The sequence below is a fragment of the Scyliorhinus canicula genome, chromosome 1, assembly GCF_902713615.1.
Source record: "Scyliorhinus canicula chromosome 1, sScyCan1.1, whole genome shotgun sequence".
Taxonomy (NCBI): domain Eukaryota; kingdom Metazoa; phylum Chordata; class Chondrichthyes; order Carcharhiniformes; family Scyliorhinidae; genus Scyliorhinus; species Scyliorhinus canicula.
The window spans coordinates 73,891,250-73,909,266 of record NC_052146.1 but is presented as its reverse complement, the minus strand read 5'-3'; the positions used below and the strand labels follow the sequence as shown (position 1 = coordinate 73,909,266).

Below are 18,017 nucleotides of genomic sequence, written 5' to 3'. Positions count from 1 at the left end.
TGGTTGACCCTGAACTGCCCTTTGGAGTTTTTTGATAAGCTGTTGAGAGTGGGGGGTTTGGAATCAGATTGAAGGAGAGTCTGAGGGAGAGACAGTGCTCCTGCTTCAACAGTGATTGAACGGAACTTTAATTTCCACCTACCTTATCCATCCATCCGCCACACACATGCGTGTACAACTTCCTTATATCCTGCTCCATCGTCATGAGTTCCCAGATCTGACAGAATTATCACCCTGACTGTGAGGCCGCCATCAGCCGACAGATCAACCTGGAGCACTACGTATCTTATGTCTACCTCTGCATGTCCTTCTACTTTGATCGAAATGACATTGCATTGAAGAATTTTGCCAAATTCTTTCTGGAGCAATCTCATTAAGAGCGTGAACATGCAGAGAAACTCATGAAACTACAGAACCAGGGAGGAGGGCGCATCATGATGAATGGGGAAGTGGCTTGGATGCAATGATGTGCTCTCTGGAACTGGAGAAGAGTGTGAACCAGTCACTTTTAGAATTGCATAAACTGGCTACAGACAGGAATGGCCCACATCTTTGTGATTTTTTAGAGACCCACTGCGTGGATGAACAGGTCAAATCTATCAAGCTACTGGGAGACCACATAACCAACCTGCGGAGATTGGCCGCTCCTGAAAACGGAATGGCTGAGTACTTATTTGACAAGCACACCTTGGGAAAAGACAGTGTTGAACACCTGGAGCGGGATTCTCCCCTACCCGGCGGGGCGGGGGGTCCCGGCGTAGCGGAGTGGCGCCAACCACTCCGGCGTCGGGCCTCCCCAAAGGTGTGGAATTCTCCGCACCTTTAGGGGTTAGGCCCGCGCCGAAGTGGTTGGCGCCACACCGACTGTCCATCTTGAACAGGTCCCTCCTGTCACAGAACTGGTCCAAATATCGCAGGAACACAAAACAGAACATAAGAACTAGGAGCTGGAGTAAGCCATCTGGCCCCTCGAGCCTGCTCCGCCATTCAATGAGACCATGGCTGATCTTTTGTGGACTCAGCTCCACTTTCCGGCCCGAACACCATAACCCTTAATCCCTTTATTCTTCCCTAAACACAGAACATACAGTGCAGAAGGAGGCCATTTGGCCCATCGAGTCTGCACCGACCCACTGAAGCCCTCATCCACCCTATCCCTGTAACCCCTCCTAATCTTTTTGGTCACTAAGGGCAATTTATCATGACCAATCCACCTAACCTGCACGTCTTTGGACTGTGGGAGGAAACCGGAGGAAACCCACGCAGACACGGGGAGAACGTGCAGACTCCGCACAGACAGTGACCCAAGCCGGGAATCGAACCCGGGACCCTGGCGCTGTGAAGCCACAGTGCTATCCTCTTGTGCTACCATGCTGCCCAATCAGTAGCCCTTCCTCCTGCACCATGTCTCTTTCGGCATGCATTAACCTGACACATCCTCCTACTTCTACTCCCGCTAACATATGGTATTGGAGTAATCCAGAGGTCACTTGAAGTCCTGTTTTTAAATTTGTTCTCGAGCTCCTTAAATTCTGACTGCAGGATCTCAATCCTCTACATCCCTATGTCATTCGTTCTAACATGGTGCATACTTTCTGGTTCTTCTTCCTCCTGCAGAATATTATGCACCCTCTTATCATGACACCAGGGAAACAATATACCGTACAGATCTCACATCAACTACCTGTCTGTTCCTCCGACTATTGAATGTCCAATTACTACTATTCCTCACTTTTCTATCCTTTTTGCAGTCCTGTGCCTCGTATGCCAGGCTCAAGACTGCACTCCTTCTAGATGTCACAAATCTCTTTGGTATTCAATGCTGAATATAATTCTGAGAGTGTCACACACCCGCAGAGGGGTTCTGCATTGCCTGCCTCATCATACATTCCCACATCCTTGTCACTCTGAACACTATCTGGCTGTGAGATAACCAACTCCTGGAACCACTTGTCTGCCCTGCAGTGAATCCAGCCATCCATCAGTTTCAAAAATCCACAGCGAGGATTCATGCAGCTAGAGGCAATTCCTGAAAACAGATGCCTCTGGGGCACATGAAGCATCCTGAAATACCCACGTGGCACAGGAATTGCAGGCTACAGGTCAAGCTGCCTCTCTATTTTAGTAACCAGCCTAAAATAAACTCCATAGATATAAGGTAGTTATTTATAGAATTGCTATTTTTGAACTTGTTTCTCAAAGCGAACTAACCAAAAGACCATATTAATTTACTCAAGATTAACAAGAACCACTGAGATGCTGAACACAAATTCCTAAATATTAAATGTCTATATACTTAACCTCGATACTTATGTGAGAATCCTTAGGGTCTGCCATTCCACTCATTTGCCTCCTTTCTACAGAATTACTATCATCAACAAATTCCACTCTGTTTGCAAGCTACTCAGCTATGTCCCCAAATTCTGTGACTAAGTTCTCCAGTCTCTATCATTGCTTCCTGTAGTACCATTCTAGTAAATCAGTTCTGCATTCTTTCTGTGGCCTCAACATCCATCCTAAAGTGTGGTGATCAAAATTGGACAAAATTGAGCAAAGGAGGACCAAGAAACTGATTAAGAAAGGGAAAAGGAAAATATGAAGTAGGACAAATGTGGGCACGTTACAGATGGGCACAGGAAAATTTATAGTGGAGAACAGGAAAATAGCAGAGAAACTAAACTTTGGGTCTGTCTTCACAGAAGAAGATACAGAAAATCTCTCAGAAATTATCAGCAACCAAGGGACTTGTGAAACTGGTCCCAAGGAACTAAAATAAATTAGTATTTGTAAAGAGGTAGTACTTGAAAAGTTAACTGGATTAAAGGTTTATAAATCCGCTGGACTAGATGGGCTTCATCCCAGAGTGTTGAAGGAGGTGTCTGGAGAGATAATGGATGTGGTGTATTTGGATTTTCGGAAAGGTTTTGATAGGGTCACTCACAGGTAGCAAATTAAATGAAAACACCTGGGATTGGGGAAAACATACTAGTACAGTTTGAGAATTGGTTACCAGACAGAAAGCAGAGAGTAGGAATAAATGGATTATTCTCAGGATGGCAGGCTGTTGTTATGAGTGGGTACCATAAGGATCCATACTAGTTCAACACTTGATCAAAATCTGTAGAAATTATTCAGATATGGGGTCCAATTGGAATATCTCCAAATTTACTGATGACAATAAACTGGTTGGGAATGAAAGCTGTGAGGAAGAAGCAAAGGGACTTGGGCAGGCTAAGTGAATGGGCTAGAACGTGGCAGCTAGAATATAATGTGAATAACTTTGGGAAGGCAGAGTATTTTGTAAGTGATGAGAGGTTGGGAAGTACAGTGTCCAAAGGGACCTTGGCGTGTTGTTCATGAGCTGTTAAAGGTTAGCATACAGGTACAGCAAGCAATTAAGGAGGTGAATTGCATGTAGACCATTATCACGAGGGGATTTGAGTACAGAAATCAGGATGTCTTACCGCAGTTGTATAGAGCCTTGGTAAGACTTCACCTGAAATATTGTGCACAGTGTTGTTATAGGGGTGCAATGGAGGTTCACCAAATGAGGTGTAAATGCGTTGGAAGCAGTTCAGAGAAGATTTATCACGCCAACACCTGGAATCGGGGGATTACCTTGGGCGGGATTCTCCGGGAACGGCGCAGTGGAGTGGCGGGAACCACTCCGGCGTCGGGCCACCACAAAAGGTGCGGAATCCTCCGCACCTTCAGGGGCTAGGCCGGCGCCGGAGTGGTTTGCGCCCCGCCGGCCGGCGTGGAAGGCCTTTGGCGCCGCGCCATCCGGGGCCGAAGGGACACCGCCGGCGGGCGTGGGTCCGCACATGTGCAGGAGCGTCAGCGGCTGCTGATGTCATCCCCACGCATGTGCAGGGGGGGTTCACCTTCACGCCGGCCATTGCGGAGGCTTACACGGCCGGCGCAGAGGAATGGAGTGCCCCCACAGCACAGGCCCGCCCGTGGATCGGTGAGGCCACCGTGGGGGAACCCCCCCCCCGGGGCCAGATCACCCCCCCCCCCCCACAGGACCCCAGAGCCCGCCCGCGCTGCCAGGTCCCACCGGCAAGGGACCAACTCCAATTTACGCCGGCGGGACCTGCATAGAACGGGCGGGACTTTGGCCCATCACGGGCCAGAGAATCGCTTGGGGGGGGGCCTGCTGACCGGTGCGGTGCGATTCCCGCCCCCACCAAATCTCCGGTGCCGGAGAATTCGGCAGCCGGTGGGGGCGGGATTCACACTGCCCCCGCCGATTCTCCGACCCGGCGGGGGGGTCGGGGAATCCTGCCCCTTATGAGGAAAGGTTGGACAAGCCAAGCTTATATCCACTGGAGTTTAGAAGAGTGAGAGGCAACTTGATTGAAACATATAGGATGTTAACATGGTGCATGGGGAGAGGATGGCTTGGATTTTCGACTCTCGTTTGGATCGGGCGGGTTTGACGACGAGAGCAAAGTTGCATTTCACATTGACATAAAAATAGGAAGCACTCCCTCCTCCTTCCATCAGTGGTGGGTCGCATTTCCTGCCATTCACCGTCAGGAAACTACTTGTAATACATTAGCATATCATTATCGAGCCCATATGTTCAAACCGCAATGTCAAAAATGCATCCACGGTGGCGTGATGTTAAAATGGCGCGATGCACAAATGGTCTCAGAAGGTATGCACCTGGTGAGCTGAACTCTAAGGGCAGCTTGGTGACAAGTGCAAGTGCTCAGAGGGGAAGAGGATGATGCTAGGACAGAGTCAGAGGGTGCACCCTCTGAATGTTTCCTGGTCTGCTCGCTGTGTGCTGGCAAGATGCTGAGCTGATGTTGGAGCCGGTCAGCAATACGTCATGGAACCCGTCCCTTCCTGACTTCTTTTTCTTCAAGGCCGATGCAGGGCATCGTCAATGTCATTTTCCCGCCCTGCATCGGCCTTTGCTGATATCAGAGAAAACTTCATCTGATGTTTCCTCTTGGTAGAGAATCTAGAATTAGGGGTCACTGTTTGAAAATAAAGGGCCGCCCATTTAAAATGGCGCTGAGATTAAATTCTTTTCTCTCAAGAGGGTCATGAGTCGTTGGAATTCTCTTCCTGAGAAGGTGCTGGAGGCAGAGTTTTGAATTTTTTTTCGCCACTTTTTAGTGTGTACCATCTACAAGATGGCCGACCGAAACTCACCAAGGGTCCTTTGACAGCCCCCTTTTTCAAATTTATTTACGGTACGTGGATGTCGCTGGCTAGGCCAGTATTTATTGTCTATCCCTATTTACCCTTGAGAAGGTGGTGGTGAGCTGCCTTCTTGAACCCCTGTGCTGTAGAAAGAGAGTTAACGATTCAAGTCCAATCTGATTAATCTTCTACCAAAAATGAATCATATTGGACTTGAAAGGTCAACTCTGTTCTTCTCTCCACAAATGCTGCCGGGCCTGCTGAGTTTTTTTTCCAGAACTTTTTGTTTTATTTCATTAGCTTAGGTTTCTGAATTACAAATATTGTAACATACCACCACCATACCAATCAGTACTGCCAAAATCAGTTCTGCTGCTGGATATGGAAGCTTCTATTTGATTCTTAATAAGAACATAAGAACATAAGAACTAGGAGCAGGAGTAGGCCATCTGGCCCCTCGAGCCTGCTCCACCACTCAATTAGATCATGGCTGATCTTTTGTGGACTCAGCTCCACTTTCCGGCCCGAACACCATAACCCTTAATCCCTTTTTTCTTCAAAAAACTATCTATCTTTACCTTAAAAACATGTAATGAAGGAGCCTCAACTGCTTCACTGGGCAAGGAATTCCATAGATTCACAACCCTTTGGGTGAAGAAGTTCCTCCTAAACTCAGTCCTAAATCTACTTCCCCTTATTTTGAGGCTATGTCCCCTAGTTCTGCTTTCACCCGCCAGTGGAAACAACCTGCCCGCATCTATCCTATCTATTCCCTTCATAACTTTAAATGTTTCTATAAGATCCCCCCTCATCCTTGTAAATTCCAACGAGTACAGCCCCAGTCTACTCAACCTCTCCTCATAATCCAACCCCTTCAGCTCTGGGATTAACCTAGTGAATCTCCTCTGCACACCCTCCAGCGCCAGTACATCCTTTCTCAAGTAAGGAGACCAAAACTGAACACAATACTCCAGGTGTGGCCGCACTAACACCTTATACAATTGCAACATAACCTCCCTAGTCTTAAACTCCATCCCTCTAGCAATGAAGGACAAAATTCCATTTGCCTTCTTAATCACCTGTTGCACTTGTAAACCAACCTTCTGTGACTCATGCACTAGCACACCCAAGTCTCTCTGAACAGCGGCATGCTTTAATATTTTATCGTTTAAATAATAATCCCGTTTGCTGTTATTCCTACCAAAATGGATAACCTCACATTTGTCAACATTGTATTCCATCTGCCAGACCCTAGCCCATTCACTTAACCTATCCAAATCCCTCTGCAGACTTCCAGTATCCTCTGCACTTTTCGCTTTACCACTCATCTTAGTGTCATCTGCAAACTTGGACACATTGCCCTTGGTCCCCAACTCCAAATCATCTATGTAAATTGTGAACAATTGTGGGCCCAACACGGATCCCTGAGGGACACCACTAGCTACTGATTGCCAACCAGAGAAACACCCATTTATCCCAACTCTTTGCTTTCTATTAATTAACCAATCCTCTATCCATGCTACTACTTTACCCTTAATGCCATGCATCTTTATCTTATGCAGCAACCTTTTGACAAAAGCTTCCATTAATTACAGAGACAATCCTGACTCATGACAACAAAAACATTAATCTGAAAACACCAGCTCCATTATAACCTAGATATCCAACTCTTTTAATATCAGTCACTGACTTTCCAATGTTTCCTTATTATTTACTGAAAGCACACTCCAGCCCAACTAAATTCAGAATCTCTTATTTTATCAATAAAATTGGAGCCATTAAAGCTGCGGCACAATGCAGACCTCATCAGTATCGGATGTCCTCCAAGTTTTCCAAATCAAATGATAAGTGTGTTGTTCGGCTTATTTGGAATCAAGACCATCAAAAGATAAATAAAACCAAAGGAGCCTGGGAAGGACAAAATCTAGATCAAAGGATTCCAGTATTTCTGAAAAAGGTTTTGCATTTCTTTTTCCATGCTTACTCACAAACACATGAAATGAAAATGAAATGAAATTAAAATCGCTTATTGTCACAAGTAGGTTTCAATGAAGTTACTGTGAAAAGCACCTAGTCGCCACATTCCGGCGCCTGTTCGGGGAGGCTGGTACGGGATTTGAACCCTCGCTGCTGGACTGCCATGGTCTGCTTTAAAAGCTAGCTATTTAGCCCAGTGTGCTAAACCGATGCAATGGTGTAATTTGCTTGTAGATTCGCTGTAAGAGTGACATATAACTCTTTCTTATTCTCAAGGAATGATTTGTCAAATATTTTAATGGAGGCTGTAACTTCAGAATTATTTTTGGCAATTATTCTGGACCTGTATTTAGTTTAATTGCATGACATTCCTCTATCTGCTATTTTAATGGATATGATAAGTGGAATTTTCCAGCCCACCCATCCACGGCAAGTTTAATGGTGGGTGTGGGGCAATTTTGTGGGAGCTGAAAAATCGTTTCTCGCCAAGATAAAATGGAAATGTGGACTTGCCCTCCCACCCGTCATGGCGGGTCACCATTCCCATCAGAAGCCTCCATGAAATCATGTTAAGATAAGATGAAGGCCCAAGTGGAATCATCCCTCTGTGACATTATCATAAATGTAAGAACTGCAAGGGTTAATGAAATGTCTAAATCAACCACTAGGGGGAGCTAGAGTTACAACTATATAAGGCATTAATGCTAATTCTTGTGGGGAGAGAAGTTAAGGAGATAGCTGGAGTACAGACTGAAGGAAAGATAGTGTGAGTGAGAGCAGATCATAGTTAATGTTATAATGTAGAAATTAGTGGCAGATTATACGAGTGTAGATTATATGTTAATTATCAACTGTATTATAAATGTCGAATCCAATTAAATAGTGTTAATACATTTACAGCTTTGTTCAATTTAATAGCTATTTGTGGTCTTTGTGAACACTACGCCAAGCACCCTGAATTTAGCAACACAAAGAACACCACACACCCGAGTCCGCCTGTCCTCGGCACCAGTGGGGTATCATAGAAACATAGAAATTAGGAGCAGGAGGAGGCCTGCTCAGCCATTCATTATGCTCATGGCTGATCATCCAAATCAATAGCCTGATCCCACCTTCCCCCCCATATCCTTTGTTCCCTTTGCCCCAAGTGCTGTATCGAACTGCTTCTTGAAAACATACAGTGTTTTGGCCTCATGCTGGTCTGGAACACATGGTCTAGGGGCAGCACGGTAGCATGGTGGTTAGCATAAATGCTTCACAGCTCCAGGGTCCCAGGTTCAATTCCCGGCTGGGTCACTGTCTGTGCGGAGTCTGCACGTCCTCCCCGTGTGTGCATGGGTTTCCTCCGGGTGCTCCGGTTTCCTCCCACAGTCCAAAGATGTGCGGGTTAGGTGGATTGGCCATGATAAATTGCCCGTAGTGTCCTAAAAAAAAAGTAAGGTTAAGGGGGGGTTGTTGGGTTACGGGTAGAGGGTGGATACGTGGGTTTAAGTAGGGTGATCATTGCTCAGCACAACATCGAGGGCCGAAGGGCCTGTTCTGTGCTGTACTGTTCTATATCTATATAACATCCGGACTAACGTGATATGCACATGTTGGACTTACCTGCAAGAAGGCCCCCGCCCCCCCCCTTCCTCTCCCCCCTCTGCCCCCCATTGTAAGAAATTCCATTCACATCGGTGTGAAAGTAAACTGGCCTGAATTACGACTGGTCTCCCACAGTGTCATCTGGTAGGCAGACCTCCCAAAGGAGCTCGGGTCAGTGCTTCCTGCAGGGAGATGGTCATGCTTGGGCACTGCCCCTACCATTGCCAAATACAAGTAAAATTCTGTCGTAAGACCAAGATTTTCAGCTCCCTTTATCATCGGACAGGTTTGGCAACGGGAGCAGGAATTATTATGAGAAGGTCAAAGTAACATTTTACGTCGGTGTGAACTCCTCCTCCAGTGGCTTCGACTTCGAAAGCAATGCTAGTCCCTCTAGAACACCTCAAACACCTTATTAATCTGTTCCGGAGTCACCACCCACTACCCACTACCCTGTCTTGTCCCGCACCTAAACTATCTCCCTCACTGTGGCCTCCCTACGGAGCTGACCTTCCTTCTTCCCATACTCATAAACAGCCCCCTCATCAATCGCAACTGACAAACAGCTTTCCCCATGGACAACAGGTCAAACGTCGTCTGCAACTCCTTCCTCTTTGCCAGGAAGCCCGGGCCCGGGTCCCCCGCGTACCTCTCATCCACCTCCAAAATCTCTTCTATCAGTCATTGCCGTTCCTCCCTTTCCTCCCTATCCACTTTAGTCTTAAACAAGATCACCTGCCCTCTCACCACCACCTTCAGAGCCTTGCAGACTACTGACTGACACCACCCCCATGCAATGTAACCCTCTGCAATCACCTTCCCACCTTGTCACAGAAACTCTGATCTGCCAGTAACCTCACATCCATTTTCCACTCTGGCCTCCAATACCACATCCATCCAATGCGCAGCGTGATCCGAGATCACAGTTGCCAAATACAGCCTTTGCCACAACAAAGAAGTCAATCCTCAAAAACACCTTGTGCACCGGGAAGAAAAAGGAGTACCCCTAGCCCTCGGGTGTAAAAATCACCACAGGCCCACTCCCCCCCCATCTCCCTCATAAGCCCTGCCAGCACTTTTGATCCCCGCTCCCCAACCGGGTCAGTAAGCGTAGGTGGGACCTGTGCACCCTCAGTTCCAGCACTATGTTCCAATTCCCCCCGACTATTAGCTCATGAGTATCCAGATCCAGGATGGCACCCAATCTTCTCTTCACAAACCCCGCATCGTCCCAATTGGGGCCACATATGCTTACCAACATCGCCAACCTCCCCATCAATGCATCCGTCACTATCACGTACCTACCCCATTGATCAGCCACTATCTTCTCCATCTGAAACCTCACCCTCTTGCTCACCAAAATCACCACGCCCTGAGTCCTAATATCAAACCCTGAATGAAACACCTGACTTACCCACCCCTTCCTAAGCCTCACCTGATCCTTCACTCTCAAATGGGTCTCCTGCAGCATCACCACATCAGCTTTTAAACTCTTCCAGTGCATAAAAACTCTTGCTCTCTTCACCAGTCCCTCTAATCCCCTCACGTTCCTCGTCACTATTCTGACCGGTGTATCTCTCATACCCCCCACCCCCCCCACCTCCATCCCTCCTATTCGCCATCACCATTACCCAGGCCCTGCCTATCTGACAAGGCCTGTCCCGTTGAACACCTCCTCCCTCCCAGAAACCTCCATCCACTTCCTCTTGCAAACACCACACCCAGAATCGATCTCCTCCCCCCACAATTCACACCTCCCAGGTCCATCGAAACCTGCTCGACCGGGCTCCAACAACCACGGCCCCTCCCCCCACCACACTCCCGTTCACTAGCCAACCTATGTTTGCCAGTGCAGTGGCGCCTGCTGGCGACCTCCTCCTCCCCTCCCCCTCCTCAGCCCCACGTGCCCAAAAACCCACCTCCCTTAAACCAAGAAACAAAAAAGAACCGCACCCATAAAGAAGAAAGAAAACCAAAACGCGTGTAAACAAACCCTCTCATTCAAGAGACAGAAAACAAAACCCCAATCAAATAGAAAACCCTCAATAAGAAAAATACAATCTGTGTCTCCACCAACCAAGACCAAATCCCAACTCTCATCTCAGTCCCAGCTTTCAGCCTTAACAAACGCCTCCACCGTCTCAAAATAAAAATCCCTCAAGTTGTGCGTCACTCCCAGCTTTGTTGGGTCGACCATTATGAATCTCACTTCGCTGCCATACAATGCCGCCTTCACCCAAAGGCCGCCGCCTTCTCCGCCATCAGGACTTGGTATATTCGCATACTAACGCCTTCCCACTTCACCTCTCCTCTCTGCTTCGCTCAGCTCGAAACCTTCTCCCGCACATGGTAGCTGTGAGAGCAGACTATAACTGTCCTTGGTGGCTGATGTGCATTGGCTTCGGCCTGAGCGACCGATGTGCCCTGTCCAACTCAGTAGCGGGAGGATTCTTTCCACTCCCACATAATAATAATCTTTATTGTCACAAGTAGGCTTACATTATCACCGCAATGAAGTTACTGTGAAAAGTCCCTAGTTCCCACATTCCAGCGCCTGTTCGGTTTCAGAGAGAGAATTCAGAATGTCCAAATTACCTAATAGTACACCTTTTAGGACTTCTGGGAGGAAACCGGAGGACCCGGAGGAAACCCACACAGACACGGGAGAACATGCAGATTCCGGACAGACAGTGACCCAAGCAAGAATCGAACCTGGGATCCTTATTTATATAGTTTCCTGGATTATCCCTGCTACATTTCGTATACAGCGGTACCACATTAGCTATTCTCCAGTCCTCTGGCATCTCACCTATAGCCAATGAGGATACAAAGATGTCAGTCAAGGTCCCAGCAATTTTCTACCTTGCTTCCACTGGGTGGCAGGATGTCCTTCCAAGTACAGTACATCCTGGAGGACCAGAGTTTGGTGTTCCTTCCGTTTATACATGGGTGCTTATGGAGACATTGCTCTTTGAACAGGGTAGTGACAGCCATGTGCCAGAAGCCTCTGGTGGGCACTTTTCCTTTGTCTGCATCACCCTTGAAACTTTGCGGAGAGAGCATTGCCTTGGCATTACAGAAGACTAATTGCATGATCCATTATCAGCTATGACTATCCACTCAGGAGGATGGAGGTTTGCAGTCGCGAGTTGACTGCTGTCCACCTCCTCTATCCCTCTCTTCATCCATGTCTGACTGCAGAAAATGGCAAATGGCACAGAATATATCACAGCTCCACACCTCGCTGGTATTTTGATGTTATGAGACCCATGAGTCAGCAACAAATGTGCTGCAATGCAAGCTTCACCATGGAGAGAACACAAGCAAACAGCTTTGACATCTTGTTGCCTCATAATTATTCGGGTGTCCCTTGAGTTGGACACTTATGCTGTCCTTGAACTCCACCCACCTGAAAAGATCCTCCAACTAATCTGAGGATTCGCGTGTCCAGAGCAACTGTGTTGTCACAAACAGCCTTAAGAAAATGGTGCGTGTAATTGTTCAGACATGTTCGACACTCATGTCACCCACCGACTTCAACCCATCACCATAGACCAATTGAGTATCACCATATCTCTCCCTTCTGTTGCCCTTGAACCTCCTTGTTTCCCTGGACCCTATTACTATCCACCTATACATGCCTTTCATCACCTCAGAGTAGACACCTATTCCAATCCCATGTTCATTCTGAAACTGCCTCTGCTTATTATCCCCCTCCTTAGCCCACTCAATGAGACCATCCTCTGCCTTTGCCCCGCCACCCTACTGCAATCCACTTCCCCCTCTGACTGTTCCTCCAACCACCAAAACCCTGAGTTCTACCCCCCACCCCCTAGCACGCCACCTTTGACACCAGAGACACCACCCTCGAAAATACTCAACGTCCCAGCGTCTATGTACCTCAAAATGAAATGAAGCTTGCCAGGTCCACGCCACGTTGGTACAGTTGGGAATTTTAATAATATGCTGTTGGAGTACTTAATTTGAAGGGAGAACACAATTCCTGTGTGTTGGCCTTTTAATGAGATGTAGATGCAGCACGAGGGAACTAAGGTTCACATTAGATTAAAAGAAGAAACAGGGGGCGATTCTCCGCTCCGCGGACCAAGTGCCCACGCTGTCGTAAAAGCCACCGCGTTTCACGACGGCGCGAATAGGGCCCGGGCACGACCTATTCTGGCTCCCAGAGGGGGCCAGCATGGTGCTGGAGCGGTTCACGCCACTCCAGCGTCCTTACGCGGTGCCAAATGGGCACCGTGCCAACCCACGCATGCACAGTTGGGGCAGCTCAATCCTGCGCAGTTGGGCTGCGCCATCCTGTGCATCCATGGCGAACTACTTACATGCGCCGGCCCCGACGCAAAATGGCGTGGGTGTTCAGGGGCCGGCCGCGGCGAAATGTAGGCCCGGAGGGGAGAGGCCGGCCCACCGATTGGTGGGCCGCGATCGCAGGCAAGACCACATCGAAGGCTCCCCCCGGTGAAGGAGCCCCCCTGCCCCCCGCCCCCCCACAGGCCGCCCCCGAGCGTTCTTGCAGAGTTCCCGCCGGCAGCGACCAGGGATAGACTACACCGGCGGGACCCTGTCGTGTCGGAGCGGGCACTCGGCCCATCCGGGCCAGAGAATCGCTGCTCGCCGTTTGTGGCGATTCTCCGAGCGGCACGGCGCGATTTGCGCGGCGCTGGTTTCGGCAGGGTGGGAGAATCGCGTGCAGGGGTTGGGGCAGCGTGGCGCGACTCGCGTGGCACCCCTGCCGATTCTCCCACCCGGCCAGGGGAGGGGGGGAGAATACCACCCATAATGTTACGAAAATCGGGACCGGACTTTCAAGCAAGTTTGGGAAAACGTGTGTTGGGCCCATACGCAGCTTCTGAGATATGAGCCTGCCTCCAAACCTCAGTGGCGACATATTTGTGTTACAGAGAGACACATGGGCAGGAAGAGATTGGTTTTAAAAGCCACAATGCAGTGTGGGAGGAGTGGGAGTGTGGAGGTGGGCTGGTTGGAATGTCCTGTTTCTCTGGGTCAGCAGCCCAGCTCTCAAAATCATTATTTTGCCCCAAAACCTCACCCTTCATATACACATCCACTCTCACACTATCTAAGCCCTCTCTACGTCTCCTCATACCACCTCCATACCCTCTCATACTCCAAGGCTGCCTCCATGCCCACTCACACTCCTCAATAGCCTCTTGATTCCTTCTCATCCTCCACCGTGCCCCAATAATGTCTTTATGTATCTTCTATAGATTGACCAGTATTCACTATGGGTAGACCCCAGGATGTCTTTGAACTGGAGGAGTAAGCTGCTGGAAATCACCATCTGAAACAAAGAATATTTTTTTCCCTTTACTCAAGTTTTTTTTAACGTCTTTCATCCCCTCTGTTTTTGGCTATCTTGTGTGTGTGTGTGGAGGGTGGGGGGGGGGGGGGGGCAAGTTAAAGTGGGGAATTAGAAAATAGTTAGCCAGTTGTATTTTCTGCGCATTGCATGATATCTACTGTTATAAATATACTGTAATTGTGTTTCAATTTACAAACCTGGTGACTGTAATTATTGGGCAGCCAAGGGTCAAAGACGTCAGATATTTTTCTAAGGATTATTATTTAATTAAATTATGTTGTGACACCGGGTCAAGAGAGGCTGGAATTGACTGCGCACTAGCCCAGGGTGTAATAACATTGGGAGAGTTTCAAAAAACAGTAAAGGTGAATACGTTAATAAAATAGAACACAAGGTTAAACTGGCCAGCAGTATAAAAATGGATTGTGAGAGCTATTATAAGTATATAAATAGGAGGTCTCTTGAAGGCAGAGACAGGAGAGATTAACTTGGGAATAGGGAACTGAAAGAAACATTGAACAAATATTTTGTGCCCATTTCCATAGTGGAAGACACAAATTACAGAGCAGAAATAGGGAATAATGAAGAGACGAATAGAAGTGATGGTAAGTAAAATCAGCAGAGAAAAAATGTTACAGAGACTTAAGTACGCAAAGTCAACCTGGTTTTCTGAAAAGGAAACCGTGTTTGGCAAACATATTAGGGTTTTTAAAGGATGTAACTAGTTTGGTAGATAAGAGGAACCAGTGGGTGTAGTATACTTGGATTTTTAAAAGACATTTGATAAAGTGGCACATGCAAGCCTGGGGTTCATAGATTTGCAACATAGTAGAACCATAGAATATCTACAGTGCAGAAGGAGGCCATTCGGCCCATCGAGTCTGCACCGATCCTCTGAAAGAGCACCCTACCTAGGCTCACTCCCAGCCCTGTCCCAGTAACTCCACCTAACATGCACATCCCTGGACACTAAGGGGCAATTTTACCATGGTCAATCCACCTAATCTGTACATCTTTGGACTGTGGGAGGAAACCAGAGCACCCAGCGGAAACCCACACAGACACGGGGAGAAAGTGCAAGCCCCACACAGTCAGTCAACCAAGGCCAAAATCGAACCTGGGTCCCTGGTGCTGTGAGGCAGCAGTGCTAACCACTATGCCACCATGTCACCCTGAAGTAATACAGATGGAGGATTAGTTAAATGGCGCAAAGCAGAGAGTAGGGATAAACGTGGCATTTTAGAGTTGGCAGACTGTCACTAGCTAGGATCAGTGCTGCGGCCTCAGCTAAAAACAATTCGAATTAATACTTATATTATTTTGCAGATTATTAAATTTGCAAGAGTTATTCTGAGGGAGTGAAACTCCACACATATAAAATTAGTTTTTCAAACTCAGAGGTTGTTTGCAAGTAATTATGGGCTGCAATTTACCTGCCCTCCCAGGCTTGTATTTTTTTTGGGGGGGAAATGGGGTGCTCATCCCACCACCCCACCCACCCCCAAGTTCACTCCAATAATACGGAAATTGGCAGCCAGCAGGCCATATTTAAATAGGTAATCAAGGATCATTTGGCTTAAAATGTTTGGTAGGGACAGTTGGGTGGGAGTGGGCAGCCCAATTTTTAAAATACGTTATTCAAAGGGCAGGAAGCAAATGGGGGGGATTCTATCTTTGAAGGCTGTCCTTTATGGATCAGGGACAGCCCTCCCCCTTTGATAGAAACCCCATTTTTTCCTTCTTGCCTGCAGCCTTAAGCCCACCCACCCAACAGTTTTCCGGCCCAAATCCTTCCTGTATTTGCCTGTTTCCGGGATACATTGCTCCTTCTTCTTCTTCTTGTTACAGTCCCAACAGCGTTCACTGATGCACTCTTGACACCGCTGGAACCAGCACCCAATCGGTGCTCCCGGGTGCAGGACTTGCTTCCCAGTGAGCGGCAGACGATCCACTTGGCCCTTGTTTAGCTTGTCGGCGGCATGTTAGTGCTGTGGAGTTGACTACATACCAATTTTGCTTCCGAGAGGGTTAGCCATTTGCCCCCCCCCCCCTTAATATTCAGCCACTTGACTTAGCATAATGTAAAACCTCAGTTGCACTTTCTTCAACAAGGCTTATATTTTGAGCCATTACGTTGAAACTCACATAATTGATTCTGTGTTGATTGCATCTGTGAAGATAGCACCCTGTAGAGGAGCAAGAACTTCCGGCAAATTCCAGATACCTACATTTAATGGTGCAGGTGTGGACACCAGGAGCTGTCAGTTTTACACAGTATTGACAATTTTGTCGTTATTAGAATTACAGGCTGAAATTCTCTGGCTGTTGCGGTTCACTTTCCCAGCCATGATGCGGAGATGCCGGCGTTGGACTGGGGTGAGCACAGTAAGAAGTCTTACACCAGGTTAAAGTCCAACAGGTTTGTTTCAAACACGAGTTTTCGGAGCGAATCCTGAGGAAGGAGCTGCGCTCCGAAAGCTCGTGTTTCAAACAAACCTGTTGGACTTTAACCTGGTGTTGTAAGACTTCTTACTGTACTTTCCCAGCAACAGTGCACCCTCGGCAGTGCGTTTCCACGTGGCGTGGGGTAGCTTGAATAGGAAATCCCATTGACAAGCAGCGGAAGTATAAAATCCCGCCGCCACGGAAACGGCACGCCACCAAGCAACACGTGGCTGGGGACCGGAGAATCCTGCCCACAATTTCTGGACCAATGTCTATTGCAAACAAACAGCAAATGGTGGACACTCCTGCAACTACTATCAGTGGTTCCTTTAGTATATCAACTGATCAACTGGCTGCAGACACAGGAGATTGCAGCACCGTCGGAATGAGAATCCCAGTCCTGTACAAATCCATGGTAAGTTAAGCATTAGCAAACATCTCACGTATACAGTCACTGGTGAGAAATATGAATGTCACTAGGAACTGATGACAAAAGAGAAATGAAGACAGATACCAGTTTGATTTCACAGGAGAGGAGTTAAAACTTACTGGTGCATGTATCGTAATTACCTCCATTCGTGGAATATTGCCATGTGGGTTCTCCTGATATGGAGAAGACTATACATCACAGGAGGCTCCAATGAATTTGATTGTTTTTAAAAAATGTATTTTATTACAAACGTATATGAAAAGTTACAACGCATACAAAATTCAGGAAACAAGCGTCCCAACAAACATCTATATAGTTTGTACAATTTTCCCCCCTTTTTCACCCTCCCCCTTCCCCACTCACACCCCCACGACGAACAACCTCTCACACACGGTCACAAAAATCCCCCACCTCACCTCAAAACCCTTCGCTGAATCTCTTAACTCATATTTAATCTTATGCAGCCGAAGAAAGTCATATAAGTCACCCAGCCAGGCTGGTAGCTCCGGCGGTGTTGCTGACCGCCACGCCAATAAAATTCAGTGCTGGGCAATTAGACAGGTGAAGGCCACAACATCGCCCTTCCTCCCCTCCATCAGCTCCGGCTTCTCCGATACCCCAAACATTGCCACCAAAGGGTACGGCCTAACCTCCTTCCCCACTACCCTTGCTAGCGCTGCAAACACTCCTGCCTAGAATCTCTCCAACATTACGCAGCCCCAGAATGTGTGCATGATCGCTGGTCCCCGCCCACACTTCCCAGGCTCATCTGCCACTCCCTGCAAGAACCTACTCATTCTTGCCTGAGTCATATATACCATGTGTACGACCTTCAACTGTAGCAGTACGAGGAGGTTGCATATATCCTTCATAGTGTCTCACTCCATATTCCCCAGTTTATCTCCCCTTCCAGCTCCCCTTCCCACTTCTCCTTAATTTTCACCACCCACTCACCTCCCTGTTCTCCCACCCACTCACCTCCCTGTTCTCCCACCCACTCACCTCCCTGTTCTCCCACCCACTCACCTCCCTGTTCTCCCACCCACCTGTATATATCTCTGAACTTTCCCTCCC

General features: G+C 47.9%; 2 protein-coding genes and 1 pseudogene across 3 annotated transcripts in view; 2 read left to right on the top strand and 1 right to left on the bottom strand.

The window, feature by feature from the left end:
* The window catches only part of rsph14 (radial spoke head 14 homolog), a 998,814-nt gene that overhangs the window by 569,078 nt on the left and 411,719 nt on the right, over window positions 1-18,017 (bottom strand). The window lies entirely within an intron of this gene.
* gnaz (guanine nucleotide binding protein (G protein), alpha z polypeptide) overlaps window positions 1-18,017 on the top strand; it is a 334,178-nt gene that overhangs the window by 53,640 nt on the left and 262,521 nt on the right. The window lies entirely within an intron of this gene.
* On the top strand, window positions 204-16,035 carry LOC119977060 (annotated as a pseudogene).